At 37.1% G+C, this 20,580-nt stretch overlaps 1 protein-coding gene and 1 long non-coding RNA gene across 2 annotated transcripts in view; one reads left to right on the top strand and one right to left on the bottom strand.

Moving 5' to 3' along the window:
• The window catches only part of LOC149096071 (substance-P receptor-like), a 103,450-nt gene that overhangs the window by 41,894 nt on the left and 40,976 nt on the right, over positions 1-20,580 (top strand). The window lies entirely within an intron of this gene.
• On the bottom strand, positions 14,523-20,389 carry LOC149096076 (uncharacterized). The gene is made up of 4 exons (XR_016204469.1): positions 20,188-20,389; positions 17,909-17,993; positions 17,396-17,519; positions 14,523-14,749 (listed from the first exon to the last, which is right to left on the bottom strand). It is a non-coding gene; the product is annotated as an uncharacterized LOC149096076 (long non-coding RNA).

The following is a 20,580-nucleotide window of genomic DNA, read 5'->3' as shown; positions in this document are numbered from 1 at the left end:
CTTCAAGAGTTTAAATATAAGCTCTACTGCTCTCAACCAAGAACTGATAACATTAATGAGCTGAAGTACAGGTTATTCTGCGCCAAGAAGGGTAACATCGACTCCACCCAATTACCACCTTGTGCTGACTGCTTGTTCAAGCATGCGGCTCGCGCAAACTTCCAAGCAGCCATTTGGAAGCGAAGTCTGCAAAGCTGCCAAGGGACACTACCCCGATTGGTTTTGGCTGGCGCGAAGACGGTGTTCACTTTGCCATTGACTGGATGAGCGGTGATCCAGCCCCTACAGCCGTGCTAGAACAACTGTCTTACTCGTGTACAAGGTCATGTCAACTTCCTACCTGCAGTTGCCCGGCAAATGGTTTGAAGTTCACGGATGTGTGCAAGCTATTAGACCACGACAACAGATGTGAAGATTCTATCGAGGAGTTTGTCTCAGATGACAGAGAAGAAGACGAAGAAATCTAACTTTAATTATCAATGTAACACATGTACAAGCATTTTCTTATATCCTGAATAATTATTCATGTTTAGCATTTGGCAAGTTTAGCCATGGAAACCATCCAGGAACAATTTCTTTAAGTTAAAACTACGTTGTTGACATAAGCTCTGAAAACGTTTGAGATTTTCAGTAACTAAACACCAGTGTATGTAACATGATTGTATTTGCATTTGCTTATATTTGACCAAAGTAATCACATTTGTACCAGTTCTATCTGTTCAGCCCAACCGAGTCGTTTGCAATTGATCACGTGACAAGCCTGGTATAGCTACCCATTTGACATGGTTATCATATACCAAACTAAGCAAGAGGAGTCAATGTAGTTTAGAACGAGCGTTCGAAAATAACCAGTGCAATTTACACGAGCACTTTCTTTTTTTTTCACATTTTCCGTCTTATTGTTCATATTTATAATTTGACAAGTGTTGCCATGGAAACCATATAGGGATAATACCTATAAGTCATATATAAGTTATTGGAATTAGGTCTAAAAACTGCGTTTGAAGTTTGCAATAACCAAAAATCGATGTATGTAGCATTTTCAGGTTTGCATTTAACTGTTATTAGTCATCCTTTTACCAATTCTGCTTATTCAGCCAAACCGAGTGACGTCATTTAATCACGTGATAATCCTAGTAAAGCTACTCATTTGGCATGGTTATCATACACCAAAATAACCTAGAGGAATCAATGTTGTTAAAAATAAGTGTTAGAATTTGTCCCTCGTTTATTGTACCAAATGGCTCTTTCCAGGGTCCTGGCCCATGGACTACTTTGAATACCAAACTTTCGCCAAAAAATACCGTTTTTAACCGTTTAGCCAGGTTTTTTTAGCTGTCATGACGGTAAATAAGCCTAAGTTCTGCTAAGAAAGCTTTTTTTTTTTTTTTTTAACTAAAAGGAGAGATTTTTCGAGGATTAAGTACAAAATTGAGCAAAATTTCAATTCCGGGCATCCGCATAGGCCAAAATTTGGACTTAATTGCCATTAACCGTTCTCAGTTTTGTTCGTTGCCCCTTTCCTTTCTGCTTTTCTCGGTCCTTTTACACTGGCTACCTTTTGCATTGTATGTTCTTTCTGGCTGCCGTAAAAAGTTGGATGTTAATTACGGGCGAAGTCTAGAAATGGACCTTGATCAATGATACTAATGACTTCATGTCGAAATAAATACAGTACTACAGTGCTTATCAGTACTCTTGGCGTACTATACCAAACCAAACACTATTTTAAATGTATTTAAGAGTGCCTGCCTGTAAAAATCAGACAAATTCTTAATTTCGCGGCAAGGGTCGAAAATTCGATTTCGCTCATATTCTGATGGTAGATAGGCTAGGGCATGACAAAGAATACTGGATAGTTTTTTTGGCAAAATATCCTTTTATTGCAAAGAAATATGCAAATTACCAAACTCAGTTAAAATCGTCATTTGACGCACCATTTTATAACACAAGTTTGAGAGCCTCGCATGCAAAACCACATCATTCTTTCGTCTTTAAAACACTCAAATATTTTTGTGCAATGTTTAAATGCGTACTGGGTTGATTTTAGGAAATGTTGCGTTGTCTTTTTGGGTGCAAAATAATTAAATTTCGAAGACATGTATTTCATTCACTTAAAAGTACTTCGTGAATATAATTAATTTTCACCATGTGCGAAACCTTCAAATGGATCAAGTTTCTGGTGGTTGAATCGCAGAAGGATGGTCTACAGATTCCTGTAAAATTTTTTTGGGCAAATGATTGTGAGCGACGCGAGAGCTTTTCAAAGTACGTCAAAAATGCAAATATTTGACCATCCGTCGTCAAATTTCAATTTACGGGTTAGACGTATATTTTAGCATGCGCCACATGACTTGACCTATGTTAAGTTGAAATAGACACAGAGCTGATAATTTCGAAATGTTCTAACCTTATTTGTTTCTAGTCGATCTCTCACCATTCGTCGCACATAAAGCTGAAGTTTGCTTTTGTTTACACAAGGTTAACGTCCGATGTACATCGCCTACTGTCAACCTATTATTGGTCGAATACTATGAATCTGTGACCATCTTTCTGCGCTTATGAACATCACTGCATCTAAGTCTAAAATGGCTGAGTCATTTGTAGATAGTTGCTTGCTTTACGCCTCGCCAAAATATTGCGTTTGATCGATTGCTGACCATTGCTGATAAGCGTGTCGGCGCAGCACAATCTTACAGCCGTTATTTGTGCGTCACGCAATGCTGTCACGGCATATGCTGCACATTTTGATCTATTTTGTATAGAGTACTCTCAGGATACGTGAAACAATTTAATCATTGTTCATCTGTTTGTTCATATATATAATAATATGTGTATATTTATATAATCGTGTTCTATAGTGTACGTGGCATCGGTCCAAATAACGTTTGTTGTACGTTCTGACGTTTCAGACAACAGCTGATAAAGCTATTGCCTGTACTCACTAGAATTTTAAGAAAATCGCCATAAACAAATTATAGATCAATGAAGTAAGAACTACCTGAAATAAAAATAGGAAATCACAACGTGTCTAATTCGTGAGAAAAACAGACTAAATAGCTCTAGCCCTGGCCATGCCATTTTATTTGGCGTATTTTGTTTGCTTAGTGGCGAGGCATTGGTATGCAACAGAAAATAGTGGACTGTTGTCAATACAGTCCAAAATTATCGTTAGTAAAATATTGTAAATAAAACACCTATTGGCCGGTTACCTCCGCGGCCACCATTTGGTCATTCCGAAAAGGGTTTCATTATTGTCTTTATCCTTGTTAAGCGGCCACCCAAAATTTAAGAACTTTGTTTTGGAAAGGGCGATGGCAGATAAGAGTCTGAAACTGAAGGTGCACGACGAGTGATAATTCAAACACACGTCTATCACGATTGTCGTGAATTGACTCCATGTTCACCAAGAAATTTATAGCCCGACAGTGAAAAATTAAATATTCAAGGTACGCCAACCTCTATTTAAGCGGCTAGCTCCATTAAGCGGTCACCATCCATTTCCCCGAGGGTAGCCCATTGTATTACATGTAAACCAAAAATAATTGCATAGCGCGAAAAGGCCTAGGTATAAGTTTAGCGTTACAGTATTACGCAGGGCATGTAGGTAGCGGTGGTCCAGTAAAAGATAACAACAGGGGCAATGGTAAACCATTCATTCTTTTCATTTCTTAATTCAATCTCTTCCTAGTCAACACGATTGTGTGCTCTCAGTGATTCTAAGCCTTACGGTGCCTTACGTATTAGGATAGAAATTGTCCTACCCCTACCCCCTAAAATGGGATGACAGCATTGCGTGACAAACAAGGAACCGCTGCAGGCAAGGATTCAAGCCATCAAACCATGACGTTCAAACGTAATATTTTGGTGTAGTGCAAAGCAAGCAACTATCTACAAATGACTTAGCCGTTTTTGACTTAGATGCAGTGGTGATCATATGTGTCGAAAGAGGGTCACAGATTCATGGTATTCGACCGTTAAATAAATTGACAGTTGGCGATGTACATCGGACGTTATGTAAACAACAGCAAACTTCTGCTTTATGTGCGACGAATGGTGAGAGAAACACGTCAAATCGGCCTTGGACCTGCCTTTTACAGCAAATGAGGTTAGAACATTTCGAAATTATCAGCTCTGTGTCTATTTCAACTTAACATAGGTCAAGTCATGTGGCGCATGCTAAAATATACGTCTAACCCGTAAATTGAAATTTGACGACGGATGGTCAAATATTTGCATTTTTGACGTACTTTGAAAAGCTCTCGCGTCGCTCACAATCATTTGCCCAAAGAAAATTTTACAGGAATCTGTAGACCATCCTTCTGCGATTCAACCACCAGAAGCTTGATCCATTTGAAGGTTTCGCACATGGTGAAAATTAATTATATTCACGAAGTACTTTTAAGTGAATGAAATACATGTCTTCGAAATTTAATTATTTTGCACCCAAAAAGACAACGCAACATTTCCTAAAATCAACCCAGTACGCATTTAAACATTGCACAAAAATATTTGAGTGTTTTAAAGACGGAAGAAAGTGTGGTTTTGCATGCGAGGCTCTCAAACTTGTGTATTAAAATGGTGCGTCAAATGACGATTTTAACTGAGTTTGGTAATTTGCATATTTCTTTGAAATAAAAGGATATTTTGCCAAAAAAACTATCCAGTATTCTTTGTCATGCCCTAGCCTATCTACCATGAAAATATGAGCGAAATCGAATTTTCGACCCTTGCCGAGTTATTTTCCATTTTTATGGACAGGGACTCTTAAATACTATTTTTAAAAGCTGTTTTTAACCTATTTTATGAAATAGATTAAAAATAGGTCAAAAAGTGTATTTTTAACGTAGTTTTCGACTGATTTTAATGGTGTTTAAACCTGTTTAAAGCACTATTGAAACAAAATTCGAAATGTATTTTGAAAAGCTTTTAAAAACATAGTTAAAATTCCAAAACTCGAAAACTTTGCTAAGTTTAAAAATATAATTAAAATAGTCTGTAACTACTTTAAAACTCTTTCGAGGAACACAGCATTTGGTACTCAAATAGACTCGAAATTCGAACGGGACGCGACTCGAACCTCGGTAATTTAAGTTTTCGAGCTTCGTGGGTTGAGGATCGTTGTAAAAGTATAACATGGCATTCTTGTGCAATTGACGATGTATAATGTTTCATTCGAAACGTGTTTCGTCTTCTAATATAAGATATGAAGTTCAAATTCATCGTGTGGTTTGTAAAAGTATAACATAAAGTCGATATAAGGCAGTGAACTTACGCTGAAACAACCCTACGTCATAATTAAAAGTTGGTTCTGTATAACCCAGTCTTCGAAACGTAGATAAGATGACATTAATTTTACTGTTTTTGATATACACTCACGAAGGTGTGACTAAATTAGAATGTTAATCAACAAAGAGGTAATAAAGAATTATAAAAGTTTAAAACAAATGCTCTCTTATTGAGGTAAAAAATTGCATAATAACTTTCAAAAAATTAAATCAAAATTAAGATTGAGAACTTTGCCTTTCAAGTTTCGGCAACTCAGTGTTTTCAGCGTTCACTACGCAAACTAAACCACCTGATGTCTGGGGATTAATTTTGTGTGTAATCTAATTTACATTAATTTGCATATATATTAGTGTATTTTAAGGTTGCCGAGATTGCATAAATAGAATTGATTTACGAAAATGCTCGTCTGACATCCTTCTATTGGCGCTGAGTAAGATCCACAAAATGGCTGCACTACTTGTAAAGGAACCGGACAAGTAATGGCGGCGAAGCGGCTTTGAACTGCTATCATAAGAACTAAATTCTTTCGTACTAGAATTCTATAAAGATCGACGTTGTTTATATAGTAAGCCACCTTCTTGACAGCCATGAAATTGACGTTTATTCGTGAAAAACAGTGGGGTAATAAATATAGGTATGCGGACTTGGCAAGCTTCAGAACTTGGAAATGTGTCGGTAAAACTTGGGTGCACAAACACAAATGGCTAAGGTGTAAAGAGGGCGCTTCATAATATTAGCTGTAGAGACACGATGACTGAAGGTGAAAAGAAAAATGCCTTTAATTTGTTAAATCATACTTTTTTCTACTTAGTGAAGAAGATTTAACAATACTAAAAAATCCGCCTTAATATTTCACTTTCTTTTCAGCACAGTAAAACAAGATGTTATAATTAACTTTTTTACAGTTACAAGAAATCAGACTTTTTATAAAAGATAACAAAGCTAGCCGATCTAATATCAATAACCGCAAACTGTTCGTATTTTAATAACATCTCTTTTATTAACGTTTTATTATGAAGGCGACCGTCTGTCGAGCTGTACTGTTAATCCAGGTCCATAGTATTACGCTGTTGCTCGCTTCTTTCTGTGAATCTTAAGGCTCCGTCCACACTACGCCGGAGGAAGTTGAAAGCGCGGAAAATTTACTCTGAAAATCGCGCATCAAATATTTTCCGGCCACACTACGCCTGAGTAATTTAAAAACGCAACAGTTACCGGCCATTTCGGTTTTGTGTTTGTGGAAAATTCAGTCGGGGAAATCACAAGATTATCGTGACGCCATTGTTTTCGGAAAGGTCCGAAAACGAAAAGCGGGCGTTTTCAAATTCCTCCTTTTTGAAGAGCGTTCAGCGAAAAGCTTCGTTTTCGTGACGGGTTAGTGTAGACGGCAGGCCTAACCGTAGAAGTAAAGACAAAGTCTGCATGCGAACCAAGTGGCCCATCAGGCCGGAGCTTATCCCGGTTTCTGTAGCATGAAGCGACTAGGAGTATCTCTACTCTCCTGGATGGGATGCTAGTCCATCGCAGGGTTACCCCCAGCATTAAGTTCGCCAGTACTCATTTATACACCTGGGTGGAGAGAGGCACTTTTCCAACTTATCGTGAACGCTCCCTATAAGGTTCTCCTGAATCTCCGTCTACGTTCAATTACTGGTAAATAAGCTTTCTGGTGCTATTCGTCCTCATAATCGCTTAAACCACAGGACAGTCAGCGTCTTAATAGGAGGAGCTAGTAGTAATTAATATTACACCTTAGAGCGGTTTTCAATTGACGGCCGAAACTAATTTAAAGAAAAAGACAACAGAACGTTTCATTTTGAGTGTCGAATGGTAATGAGACAATATCTTTAATTTCGGTTTGGGTTTTGGTTTTACTACGGTTCGAGATTGGCTGAGTAGTCCAACTGGTAAGTAGTTGGTTTGATTTCCGTTTTACGACACTCAGTTGAAAACAGCTCTATATGGGAATTTTGGCAATAATGATAAAAACGGTCCCGTTTTCTCCTTCCCCTCGATGCAGTTTTCCATCGAGTTAAATACCAAGGCAATTTCCAGCAATTGATAGAGTTTGCCGATTCAGGGTTCATACAGCTCTGCTGCTGAGCGCGTGACATTGAAGATATCGATGATAAATTTCGTCATAATATTTTCAAAGCAGTCTGTGACTCCACTCGGCTACCCCTTGTCGATTATTTGCTGGAATTTAATCAGAAATGTTCTAAACGAGCAAGGGACTGGGTATAAATATTGAAAATCGATTAATTTGAAAAACTGAGCCTGTGATCTAAAAGAACATGCAAACGTTAGTACGCTTACCAAACGTCTGTATTTTTTAGTGCAAATACAAAGATGCAATACGCTTTTGAAAAGCTGTTATTAATGAGAGTGTTGTATCGTTTAGGGTGAGAGGTGTCGATTTTAAATATTCGTACCCAGTCCCTTGCTCGTTTAGAGCATGGCTAATTAACAAATATTGAATTTTATTTGCGAAGGGAACTCGTAGTTGCGACGAGTTTCAAATATTTGACTGCAAATGTCCACGAGAAAGCAAGAAACCTCGAAAGACTTAAAAGGAGCAGGAAACTTCAAAAATGAGTAAAACAGAATCCTGATGGCAAATACTACTAAGAATGCTAATAATGTGCCGTTGTGGTATTGATTAGGTTAGTTGCATTACGAATTGACAACTGGCTGATGCCTATCATCTAGCTCTGTTTAGACGTTCACGCCCCTTGAGACATTTCACTATGCATTTAATATCAAACGAACAGCCAAAGTAGGAAAAAAACAAACAAAACAAAACAAAACAAAACAAAACAAAGAAGAAACCGTCTTAAAGGAAATGGAATTAAGAGCGTAGAAAGCTACTGGTTATCGTCACGGAACATAACAATAATAACAGGTATAGCCTACTAGAAACAGCCGGGTATTCTGAGATAGTCGCCCACATGAAATAAGCCATTCTGTTGGGGCTTATCTTTGGTGATTGGGCGAGTTGGTGAGCATAAAGATTTGCTTTTTAAGGTTGCTCACAGCTGTTTTTTCCATGGGCTTAACAGAAGCAAATCTGCGTGTAAAAGAGCCATGTTTGTGTTTCAGCAAAGAATCAAGTTTGCCCGTCAAGGAATCACCAGAACAGCTGTTCTTCCCATGCATTTGAAAGAACTAAGTTTGTATTTCAAAGAATTAAGTATGCGGCTAAAGTTTACGCTTCTAGCAATCAAATTTCCGTTTTACTGAATGCAGTCTGAGTTTCAAAAAATCAAGTTTACGTTTCAGAGAGTCAAGCTTTATTGTAGGAAATGAAGTTTTAATTAAAATAATCAGGTCTTTGTAACATCATTTATCGCTTTTATCATCGTACGCCACACTTGGAGCTAGATCATCCTTAAGCATCGGCTTGATGCCTGTTCAATCATCTCGAACAAGCTGATTGGAGGTACGAGAATTTTATTTTGTTACGCTATGATCGCTATCTTTTCTTTTTTCTTACTTTCAGTAGCTTTGTTGTTAGCCTCAGCTATATTTATGCGCTTAATTTCGGAACCAGATTAAGTCTAGCCACAACAGGCTTTGCGAATTAAGTCATTTTTTCTCTGCATTTTCTTATGTAGAGCCATTTGAGCGGCAGTGCAACTTGATATGAGTACATGGTAAGTCTGAAGCAAATTTGTCTTTAAAATCAGTCTCTTGTAAAAAAAAAAAAAAAATGGCCAGTTCTTTCTTCTGCCTAGGTTGTTGTCAATTACCAATTCTTATCATTGTCTGTGACCACTTTTTACAAGAAAATTAAGTACAGTAGTTAGTAGTTTCTCCGATAACACTTTTAAGCAAGATCAAAAAGAAGATATGGCAAACTGGAGAAGTTAGGTAGGATAGCATTTCGTGTGGTAAAAGCAATTCACTCATTTCTGTCTAACATCTTGATACCTTTTCTGTATAGCAACTTTAAGGAAGATAAAAGGGCAAGTTACGAACTGGAGCACTTAGCTAGGATAACACTTCCTGTGGTAAAAGCAGTTCACTCAATTCAGCGTTTCATTTTTTTTTAGTTGATTTAGGCATTTCAATTGCTCCATATTAGAAACAATGGCGTAAAAGCGAACCGAAGCTGTTCTGTAACTAATCTTCCTATTTTTGACATTTTTCGTGCTTTTGATAGACGTCGAGTATCCTGATATCAGTTTGTTCGACCAAGAAAAAACTGGCATTAAAATGGCTACGGATAAAATAAAATCCACCACCACGTGAACCAGAAGAGAAATAGCACTTGTTTCATACAGTTCTTGTAATTACATGATTGCGTGAACTGAATTTAATGTAAGCCCGTTTAACTTCCTCGTTTGTTAAGGTTTTCCCTAAAATAAATTATTTAAATATTCTATTAAGAAGAGATTACTGGAGAGCAGATAAGACCTACGTCAAACCATTTATTTCCTATGTATATTTTCGCTGATTTACTGAAAAGCTTACGCTTATCATTATGACTGATGGGCCACTTTGGTGACATGTCAGAGAATACTGACATGAAGACTCGAACTGGCATGGAGAATCATGTAGTATGAAGGATTGGTTTTAATATCGGTGCTTCTAAGCAAAACTTGAAGGATACAACTTGTGTGACATTTTGACGAAGCTGGTGCAGCTTTCGTTGTATAACCGGCCCGATAAACGGATCCTGAAGTTTGCCGTATGCGCTGTGCAAGACACTAAAAGACAAGCATCAAGCATAAAACAGAAGTAAAGCCCATCATTCATCGCAAAACATAGTTCCATTCAAGCGTGTCCTGTTCATTCAGGTTCATTTCCCAGCGATGCAACCGGCAAGTGTTCGTTGTTGTTTTTCAAATTGGGGCATATGGCCCTCAAGCTCCCAGTAGTCTTGGCAGTAGTACAGGATTCAGTTGCCATTAAACGATATATGAAAACTTACGATTTTCTTCTTCTCCTAGTGCTACCTCTGCGGCAGAACTTATTGAAGGGTCAGGATGACGGCTACGGTTATTTTCTGCAGACCGGCGCCATTATTTACTTTTGGAGTCGCGCAAGTCTTGAGAATTGATCAACTTTAACGCAACCTTCACCTCAAAACTGCATGTAGAGTGTGCACAAGTAATATATAGATTTAGCCGAGCCTAAAAGCGGAACTCCTCAGTTATTTTTTCGGAATGCTGTTACTAATGAAAATAATCGAACATGTATGTGAGGTAAATTGCGAACTATTTAATAGTTTCAGCTGGAAATAGGATCACATAAGCAGATCGAGGTGTAAGATGGTGTGATTGTGAAATATAGAGCCATGATTTCAAGGATTTCTGGGAAGCCACTAAAAATCTTGATCACATAACAGAACTGTCTTCTGTGCTTTTTGGTGGCATTTCCTGTTCTTTCCTACCTTATTCAGAAAGACAAGACATTGTTGTTAATCATTATATTCTTTCTTAGTTAACATGGGGACTCCCACACAAAAGAAGTTTAAACATTTTTTTTACTGTGGGGACTGATTGAAATGCAGTGGTTACAATACTCAGTCCCTAAATCTCTACCAAATGAAATCTCGCAAAAATACCAAAATAGTATACATTACTGAAAAGTTGGAAAGTTTTGTTTTCTAACTTGTCCCCAAAGATACATTTAGCCATCTTCACTTTTGTCTGGAGTCTCATCCTGCTGAAAGGGTTTGCAATAAGCAAAATCACTCTTGCATGAATAGTAATTATGATATTTTTTTTGCTGATCATGAATACTTGTATAGGCTTCTAATAATAATTTTATTATTCAATTTCAATGTGATTTGTTCTTCTTCTTGACTGAGATTGTGGACTACAGGAGCTGTTATTGGGTTCCATTAATTAATTTTGCTATGATTAAATTATACCAAGAATTATAAGCAAGCTAAGAGTAAGTTATATTATGTACATGTATTTTGTCTGCACTACACAACCAAATGCACTCAAAGGTTATGAGGCATAGGTACATTTGTCAGAAGAGCCCAGCATATCCAAGATATGTTTTGATTGACATATCAATTAAGATAACTTACAGCAAAATGGATAAACAATACATCAATATCCTACATGCACCAAACTGGACATAGGGGTTATGAGGCAATCATTTAAACAACAGATTGAAATAATTTATAAACAAGAGAACACTATTTGTACAACAGTAGGGAACAAATTAGCCTTACTGGACGTTGCGAATGGCAAGACTGTCTGTCTCCATTTCATGTTGGCAAAATATTAATTTATGCCATGTCCAATGCAGATTATCACAAAATTGATTTACAAACACGATAAATATCATTTTAAAGCCAAAAAAGCAATTATTTAAATAAACAATGAGTAAATTATCTCTAAGAAAAACTGATTAATTTAACAGGCACCTCAAATAATTAGTTAATATATGTGTTTCTTAATAATGTAATACAGTGTATCTGTCACAATGTTGCAGCCATGATATTACAACACAGGATGGGTTGCAGAACTCAACTTCTAAGCCAGTTTATTCAATGACCTTGGTGCATAAATTATTTAACAAATAAAGAAGCCTCGACTGTGCTCTGTTCTGTTGTAAAGCATGCAGGAAGCGGTAGAGCACGAAAGAAGTGTAGGGGAAAACACGAGACGTAGTCGAGTGCTTTTCCCTACTTCTTGAGTGCTCTACCGCTTCCTAAGTGCTTTACAACAGAACAGAGCACAGTCGAGGCTTCTTTATTTGTTTTATGATAAAGAATCAGATAATTTCCCCACGCATTCGGCTGAATTTCCAAACCAAACTTTATTTTCCAAACGAGCCAAAGTGGCGTCAGCCGTGCACTGTTCTCTGATAAAGCACGCTAAAATAAGCCAATCACAATCCTTGTTAGAATTGTTCAAGTAATTTGATTGGCTAACGAAGCGACAGCTGTCAATCACAAACTGGACTTGAGCTAAGCTTTCAGTTTCGAGAAGTTTGAGCGGCTTTCGAGAGAAGAATGATGCCTTCAAAGTTCGCTTTTAAGTTAATTTTTAAATACGGATCTCAAGGCAGGTAAAGGTTTATAGTCCAGAGGAATCCGGCCGTATTGTGGCCCATGAAAACGAGCACTTTTCCAGTGGAAATTATGAAACACGGAGCTCAAAGCTTGTGGATGAAAATGCGAAATGCCGGGTTGAATTTGAAAGGAGCTACAGTTATTTACGGCTCGTAGCCGCATGCAGCAAGATTGCCCGAACTAGCGTAAATGTTAGGAAGACTTAACGGCTCCCACTGGTTCTACTTCGAGCACAGAAGAGAATATCAGAGCAAGTTTTGCACTGACCACTCGTCGGTTTACTTCGCTGAGATGACCGGAGAACGAGCGTTACTACACTGCATGTAAGTGTTGTTTGAGCAAAGGAGCATTTTTAATTGTAAATTCACAAAAATAAAGCTTTTCATCATAAACAAAGACAGTTCAATTGTTTTCTGTCGTTGTTTTACTTCTTAGTATAATTTCTGCCTTCGTAACAAAATTAATGTCTTTATCGAAGCACTGTTTAGGTTGAGAATTTGTGTATTTCGCTACAGCTGTACATGTTTTGTCGGCGGGAATCTAGCAAAACTTGTTATTTTAGTACAGTTTTAACACTACTGTTGCTAACAATGGTCTCTGTGAGCCATATTTACTGCAGAAAAATAGCTCGCTTCCAGTGCGTTCGTCTGAGTCACAGGGGATGTTTAATTTGGGTCAAATTTGTCAAAATTCCGAAGCAAAAATTTGGAAGCCAACTTACCGTAATCAACCCGTGCTCTGTTCTCTGATAAAGCACGCTGTTTCAGCCAATCAGAGCGCGCGTTATATGGAAACTTTATTATAAAATCCCATCAAGTTGTCTGTAAATACAGAGAAACCAAACAAATCATTGCAATGTTAAGTAATAAATTATTGAACTCTTTTGCATGTATGTACGGTGTATGTTCCATTAACATTGGGGATCTCTCAGAAGCTGCATCCATCATAAATTAATTTGTTCCTGCATGCATTTGTTTATAGAACTTTTCACACTTTAATATCTCTGTCATACTTATAGTGATCTCTGTGTTCTACAACAATTAGTACACAAGAAAAATACACTCAATAAGATATTGTTTACAATAAAAATCAATGCCTATAAGCAATCATAAGGACTTTAAATTTATATTTCTTCAGAAATATCTCACCAGGCCATGGTTGCTTTGAAAATCTTTGATGTCTTAATACAGGCTGCCCATGTGTAAACTGTTCATATATTGAATGACAGGAACAGACATGTAATCATGCTGTAGCTGCTACTTGAACACCACTGTTATTCAGATAAAAACATATCGATTATAATTTATTATAATCTTTACACACAAACAGATGACATTCCTTTCTTTGATATACAGTGTACTTCATTGTTAGTTGTTTACTGAGTGTTAGTAAATCAAATGCTAGGGGCTGGTACCCCCCGGGGGGGGGGCACTACCATATATGGGCTATATAGATATGTACCGCTGTGAAGGGTATGGTTTTCAAGCAGTTTACTCTAGGATAGGGTATATAAATCAGAGCGTTTGGGTCTAGAATAGGATATCATTTTTCACAAAATTGACTACTTGGTTGAAGATTTTATTTAGACTAAGGAAATCAGGAATTGCCACTCAAAAATATAAAAAAAATCAAATCAGCAAGTTTAAATTTAGGCAAATCAGCCTCAACCGTGTTGATAGATGGGGGGATTTGGGGAGTTTATTCTAGTATAGGGTAGCAAAATTCAGCTGAACTAGCTCTGGTGTAGGCTAAGGGTTCCAGGGTCCAAGCAGCACATCCCCACCCAGAAATTCCCAAAGTACCTCCCCCGGGCTGGTATCCCAACTTTCACAGTGGCAGGCTCTGCCCTGAGATGCAAAGAAAACTTAATAACTGAAATGAACTTGGTGACTTGCTTTTGAGATCAAATGCAGTTTGCTTTAAACAAGAAACTGGAACATTGCAAGTTACAACAATGTGCCCAGTCCCAATCAAAGGGTCATCCAGGCTGTTTGGTTGTACATATAACTGTACAACTGCATATGAGTTCAGCTTCCAAAAGAAAATCAGACTTTGTCAGGATAAATACTGATGTTCTTGCTTACTACATGTAAATCTGAATGTGCAGTACCAGAAGATATTCACACCCAACACCCATTTATGGTCAGTCTTCAAAAATTCCAAATTAAAGTATCAGGAAGATAGAGCTCTAATAGACAAAAAAACCTCCATGTGGGGTATGAATCTTTTCTTGAAGAAAACAATGTCTGAGAAATCATTAATTACAAAATAATGTTTAAGAAATATCTTACCTGGTAATTCCAACTTTCAGAAAATTTTGTAATCCAGACTGTCTGGCGACTTCATATATTTGACAAGTTGACACTGGGCATGTTTGTCAATTTGTGGGCTTCAACATCACATTACAATAGTAGCATTGGTCAACTAAAAACAGCATAATTTGGTTAATTAATATACACTGTACATTATTACGTTGAAATATTGGTGTAGATCATTGCACACCAACAGATACAGAACCATCACAGATATGATATGATATTCTTAACCTCTCTGAAATTTCAGATTATTCAAGACTAACATGCACATACATCATTAAGAACAACCCTAAAAAAATGATCTGGAAACCAGAATCCGGAACTGGAAACTAGAATCCTGAATCCAGATATTATGAATGATGATAGAAATAATTCACTTCAGCAATGTCTAATAAATAAATATGGGGAAAAATTATTTTGCTGTTATTTACTTTCTTGGCTTTACTTCAGCTACAAACTGTAATTGCTAAAAAAATTTTGACTAGTTCTGAACAACCCTTAGCTATACATCTGGCCCAATTGTTCAAAAGCTGGATAAAGCTATCCATTGGGTAATCCCTTTCCAGTCAGGGTTAGTGATTTTTCAGGTGGATAGAGTTACTCATAGCCTGCGAGCAGGCTCTACTATCTGTCTCTAGTGCCTGAGCAGGCTAAATAAGTGTCTAGTGTTTTTCTGCATTGGCATGTCAGCAAGTGCCTTCATGCAGCTTTACCGCTCATGTCCCCGGCCCAAACACAAGAGCCTGCTCAAAGGCTTAGTTACCCATCTTTTGTTCAACCTGGTTCTGGTGAGAGTGCAGTTCTTGTCTAGATCAAATTGCTATGAGAAGACTGGTGAGTAGCACAATAACAACAAGCTATTGTCGTGAGTTTCTGGCAGTCTTTAAGCATCTTTTAACAACATGTGGTCCGATCTGTTAGCAAGTGAGAAGCAGATGGAGGTAATTAAAGTGTGCAACATTTCTATAAATTGTTTTAATATGATGGCCGCCAAGAATATGAAATGCTGATTTGTCACAGTATCGGTGTGGAAATAGTGTTGATCCTGAACTAGTATGGTATCTGTTGGACAAATCAAATATTATATTAAGATGAGCCAGGTTAGCCTTTGAACTTCAAAAGTGGGGGGCGTGACCGTCAATGTACAGGGGGCTGCCACTGACGGACATCCTGTTCTCTATGATATTTTCTATCTTGTTCAGTATCTACTAGACATAAAGGGTAAATTTATACCTCTGGTAAATTGCAGATCACTTATTAAACAAAATGGCAAGAAGATCTTTTAAATCTTATAACCACGCTTTTAAAATTTAACTGTTTTGTTAATACTACAGTCACAACGCAGTGCACATTCCAAAGCAGTCCTTTGATTACTGTAAACACATCACTTGATCAACACAAACTGTGTCATATCTTATTGCACCATCAGTCTTAGCCTTTGTGAAATCCATGATGATGTAATGGTCTTAATCTGGAAGTTCGCTCGGAACATGCCCATGAATGATACAAAAGGAAACGAGTGTCACGCTATTAATAATGCTTTTAATAAACAGCTTTCTTCCTGAAACGTCAAAATTTAATTTGCTTGCGCTTTGAAGTGGTCACGCAAGTCACACAATCAGGGGGGTTTACGTTATCCACAGCTAATTTTGGAACGGTTGTGTTTTTTCTCCTAGCACTGACTTAAACATTACAAGTTCCGGCAAGCTCTTGTTTACCTCGGCAAATACTTAATTTTTCTCCAAATCTCTTAACTCGCTTGCGATGAAACAGCCAAAGAATTCACTTCATTTGCCGAAACCCACAAGAAATACTCACAAAATTGCAAATAAATTAATGACCATCGCTTCTGGCAAAATAAACTTGCAAAGTAAACATTATCTTACAGTGCATTTGTCATGTAGCGAAAATGAAAGCTGCAACGTCAGCGCATTCCATGGCTGACGTAATACCCTTTTTTATCGTTTTTAGCGTATTTATTATTTCCCTTTGAATCCAACGCTTCAATAAAACCAGAAGAAATATATATTATACACAAATAAAGAAAACAATATCCGTAACATTGTCCTTGTATTAACGTTTCAACAGCTTATGGCAAATAAACATCACAGGTTGCGTGATTCAAAATTTGGCTGAGAGGAAGTTTGGGTCTGGTCACCGACCACAAAAAAAAAACAAAAAAAAAACAAAAAAAAAAACAAAAAAAAAAACACTGGTAGAACATGAACTGCGCTCGGCCCATGGCCGTGCAGTTAATTGCCAGCAAGCTTATTTTAGACGCTCTCAGGGTGCTTGGAATTAAATTATGACGCACTTTACTAAGATTCTCATAATTATAGCCTTCACTAGAAATAACGGTTGCACGCATTTCAACAGATGGGGAATTTTTGTGTCAGTTTGAGGTCCTTTTTACTTGGCCGCTTATTTTTTACAGGCAAAAACCTAAGCAAAACAATTTTCGAGTATTTGAAGAACTTGTTTTCTTCGATTTGTGGATTCTGGTTTCCGGTTACTGGATTCCAGTTTTTCGTTCTGGATTCCGGCTTCCAGTTTCTGGGTTTTAGGGATGCCCCACCTTTCACAGAGTGTTTGCTTTACATTCAGTTTACACATGGCTGTTATCCAGCATAGACAGACTTATAAGTTTGCCTTCAAAAATAAACTGCAACAACTATTGCATCTTTCATCAGCTATTCTTGTGATGAAATGACACAAAATCCAAGTACAAGAAGTCAAAAGCATAAAACAAACTTACCCGGTATTATGCTTACAGTTCCTCTTACTGTCTGCATATGCCTTCCATAAACTGGTACTGCCTGGACATTGTACTCACTATTTTTGTGATAACACCTTAAAACATCACTGTTATATAATTTGTCCTGAAAAAGCAATGCATGAAATGTTATGCCTTTGGCACTCACCAAATACCTTAACATGATGTACAAAGTACACCACATCAACATTCACAATTCTCTTTACTTTCACTGTAACTTTTTTTGTGTCATTTTCCCTAACTTGAAGACAGGACTTCCACATTAGGTGATAATTTGCCTCTGGAATCTCTATGAATTCACAGGGAGTGATAACAATTAAATCGTGACTAATTTTAGCAAAGGAGGCGTTCAAATGTCAGATTTTAATGTTAAGTTTATAACTTTACATTACTCTTCGTATATGTATATATATAACCTCCCAATAATTGCACCTGTAGACAGAAGGTGTGCTGGGGGAAGAGATGTTCTAAACTTTCTGAACTTTTCCTCCTTACCTGTAATAGGATGACTATTATGAACTACGATTCGCAACCAACACCAACATCAGGTTATGTATACACATGTATATTTTGTTGTCTCCTGTAATCATAATAAAAAAATAAAAATTTAACCCCTCCATAAAGTTCATACCCAATAACACTGCCACATGTAGCGCTGTTACTGGGAATTAATTTAAGTGAAACTGTTGAAACAGCTCTGTCAAAATTGTTTCTAGCAGTTAAGGCAGGATAACAGAATATACACGTAGTACACAGCAAAGGCCAGAGATACACAAATGTTGGTTATTAGTTAGGATTTTGTGAGCTTCTGTGCTAGGTATGGGGGAAAATAATGGACTATCAAAAATGAAGGTTCCTAAGACATTTTGACAGCAATGAGAGGAATGAATATATAAATTTACAAAAGAAAGAGAAGTTCTTGCCCTGTTCAGTTCTCTGTCATAAAAATATCATTTACATACATTTATTACATATGGTTTGTGTTTAAAGGTGATACAATGCACACTCTGATTGGCTAATTCTAGTGCATTATTTACATTTACATGGTATACGTCGGTAAAATCATAAAACATCACATGTGACTAAAATAAAAAATAAAAACTAAAAAGAAATGCCTACATGTAATTCATAATAATTTAAAAATACTTAACACTAAAACAGATCTAATTCTTTACTTTATTCAAAATTATGCCCATGGGTCAATTACGAGCATGCTAAAAGGTCCTAACACAAAGTAAAAGGAAATTAAGAAAACCATTGCTTTTTTCCTGAAAATTGTAGCGACTGAAAACAACATTTGATTGAACACTCTTAGAGTGCATTCTATCACCCTGACAAGATAAAATTTAAGGAGAATAGAGAATTCACAAAGTTATATTACAAAGGAATTGGTACTGGACAGGACAAAGGAAACAGCCAGGAAGAAACTGAAACTTTCTTTGACAAGTAAAAAAAGTATGCATGCACAACAAAGCAAACAGTGAGTGACATTCGGTTAATGAGTTACAATGTAGTTAATAACAAAATTAGTGTGAAGAAAAGAGCAGAGAGAGAGAGTGTGTGTGTGTGGAGAGAGGAGAGCGCTCTCACCAACTAAATTGTGTATGCATGTATGTATGTAAAACTTATTTCTATTACCGAGAAATGGTCAGGGCAAGAACTTCTACTCCTTAAATTTTTTCTAAGTATGTAAATGTCATTTACACTGTTCAATTTACCGAGTAAAACTCTTCGCATTTTTTTTTTCCATTAGTACTATCTCACTTTTGAGGAACATTTCCATATTAACTGTAAATACTGCATATTTGGGGAATAACCCATGTACCCCCAACCAAAAGCAGTGGCACTAATAAAATGAAATAGTCAATCAAAATGAAAGTAGAGCTTTATTTGCACACAGGATTTACATGCACAATCGTCTACTCGACATTTGGACTATATAAGCATTTCACCAAACCGAACTAATTGGACTGACAACAAAATAAAACGAGGAAATCTACATTATAAACACAATAATTATGCATATCACTTCATCTGAGTATCAAAAGCAAATCCTTCTCATTGAAAGGTAACCGAATGAAAGAGAGGATAAAGAAAATTCGTTTAACCTTGCAGTGTTAAAAGTTTAATAATTATTCACGCTTAAATTTGAATATTACAGCGTGCATTTTTGCCGACGGCTTAATTTAGCTTTGCAGTCATTTTATCGGCGGTAGCTTTGCCAGTCTTCAGCCAAATTAACCTGGGAATTCACCCAAGCATTTCGCCAAACCGAATAAACTGAACTAACAAAACGAGGAAATCTCCATACTTTATAATCACAATATGCAAATCTTCACATAGGAACGTTGAAAGTAAATTTAGCAAATCCTGTTTGTACACCTTTCTTGGTTTTCAACAACAGAAGAAAAAAATTTAGCAGTCTACGAGGCGGCTGTGCCAACTAACACAGAGAAAACTTCAAAACTCGCCCGGCCGTGTTTAGAAATACGGTTTTGGTTAAGCTTATTTCTAGACGTGAGGTTATAAGCTTAGGTTGACGGCGAAAATCGACAGAAAGCTTAATTTGTTTACAGCTTACAACAACCTCCACAAAGCGATTCACTTGCTATTGTTTAGAGATGAGAGAAATTAAAACGATGCAATTTATAAATTGTTTCACAGCATGGCTTCAAATAAGGAAGACTTTCAAAGGATTCCAATTGAAAATAAGCTTATATCGCCGAGGCAACTTGTTAATTTTCATAGCAAACGCAACAACAAAACTCACTTACCGCAAGTTGGCAACATCAGTTCGGCCAGTGTAAATCTTCCAGGCAGAAACTTGCAGCAAAAGTTGTGAAGACTGAACTGAACTAATCTTTTCGACAGATCAACGAATCAACCACTTTTTCCCGCTGTGTTTACTGTTTTGTAACACTCGGACATGTTTGATTTCTCTTCTTCGTCACCTGACCAAATCATGTGACTTTTCTTGCACGGCTGCCCAGCGTCACAGTACAACGCGCGAATTTTAAAAAACTTGGCACTGCAGTCTTCTGAGTACTTTCACATCCTATCTATGGCCCTCGTTAGCTTTGGTTAACGGCATTGTTCGGTATTATTTCACTTCCTTTCTCTAGCCCTTGACTCGCTTTAATTTACGCCATTGTTCAGTACTGTTTCGC

Source organism: Orbicella faveolata, unplaced genomic scaffold (genome assembly GCF_042242905.1).
Source record: "Orbicella faveolata isolate gen_17 unplaced genomic scaffold, um_ofav_v1 contig_48, whole genome shotgun sequence".
NCBI lineage: Eukaryota > Metazoa > Cnidaria > Anthozoa > Scleractinia > Merulinidae > Orbicella > Orbicella faveolata.
The sequence above is the reverse complement of the archived record's forward strand: the minus strand, read 5'-3'. Positions and strand labels throughout refer to the sequence as shown.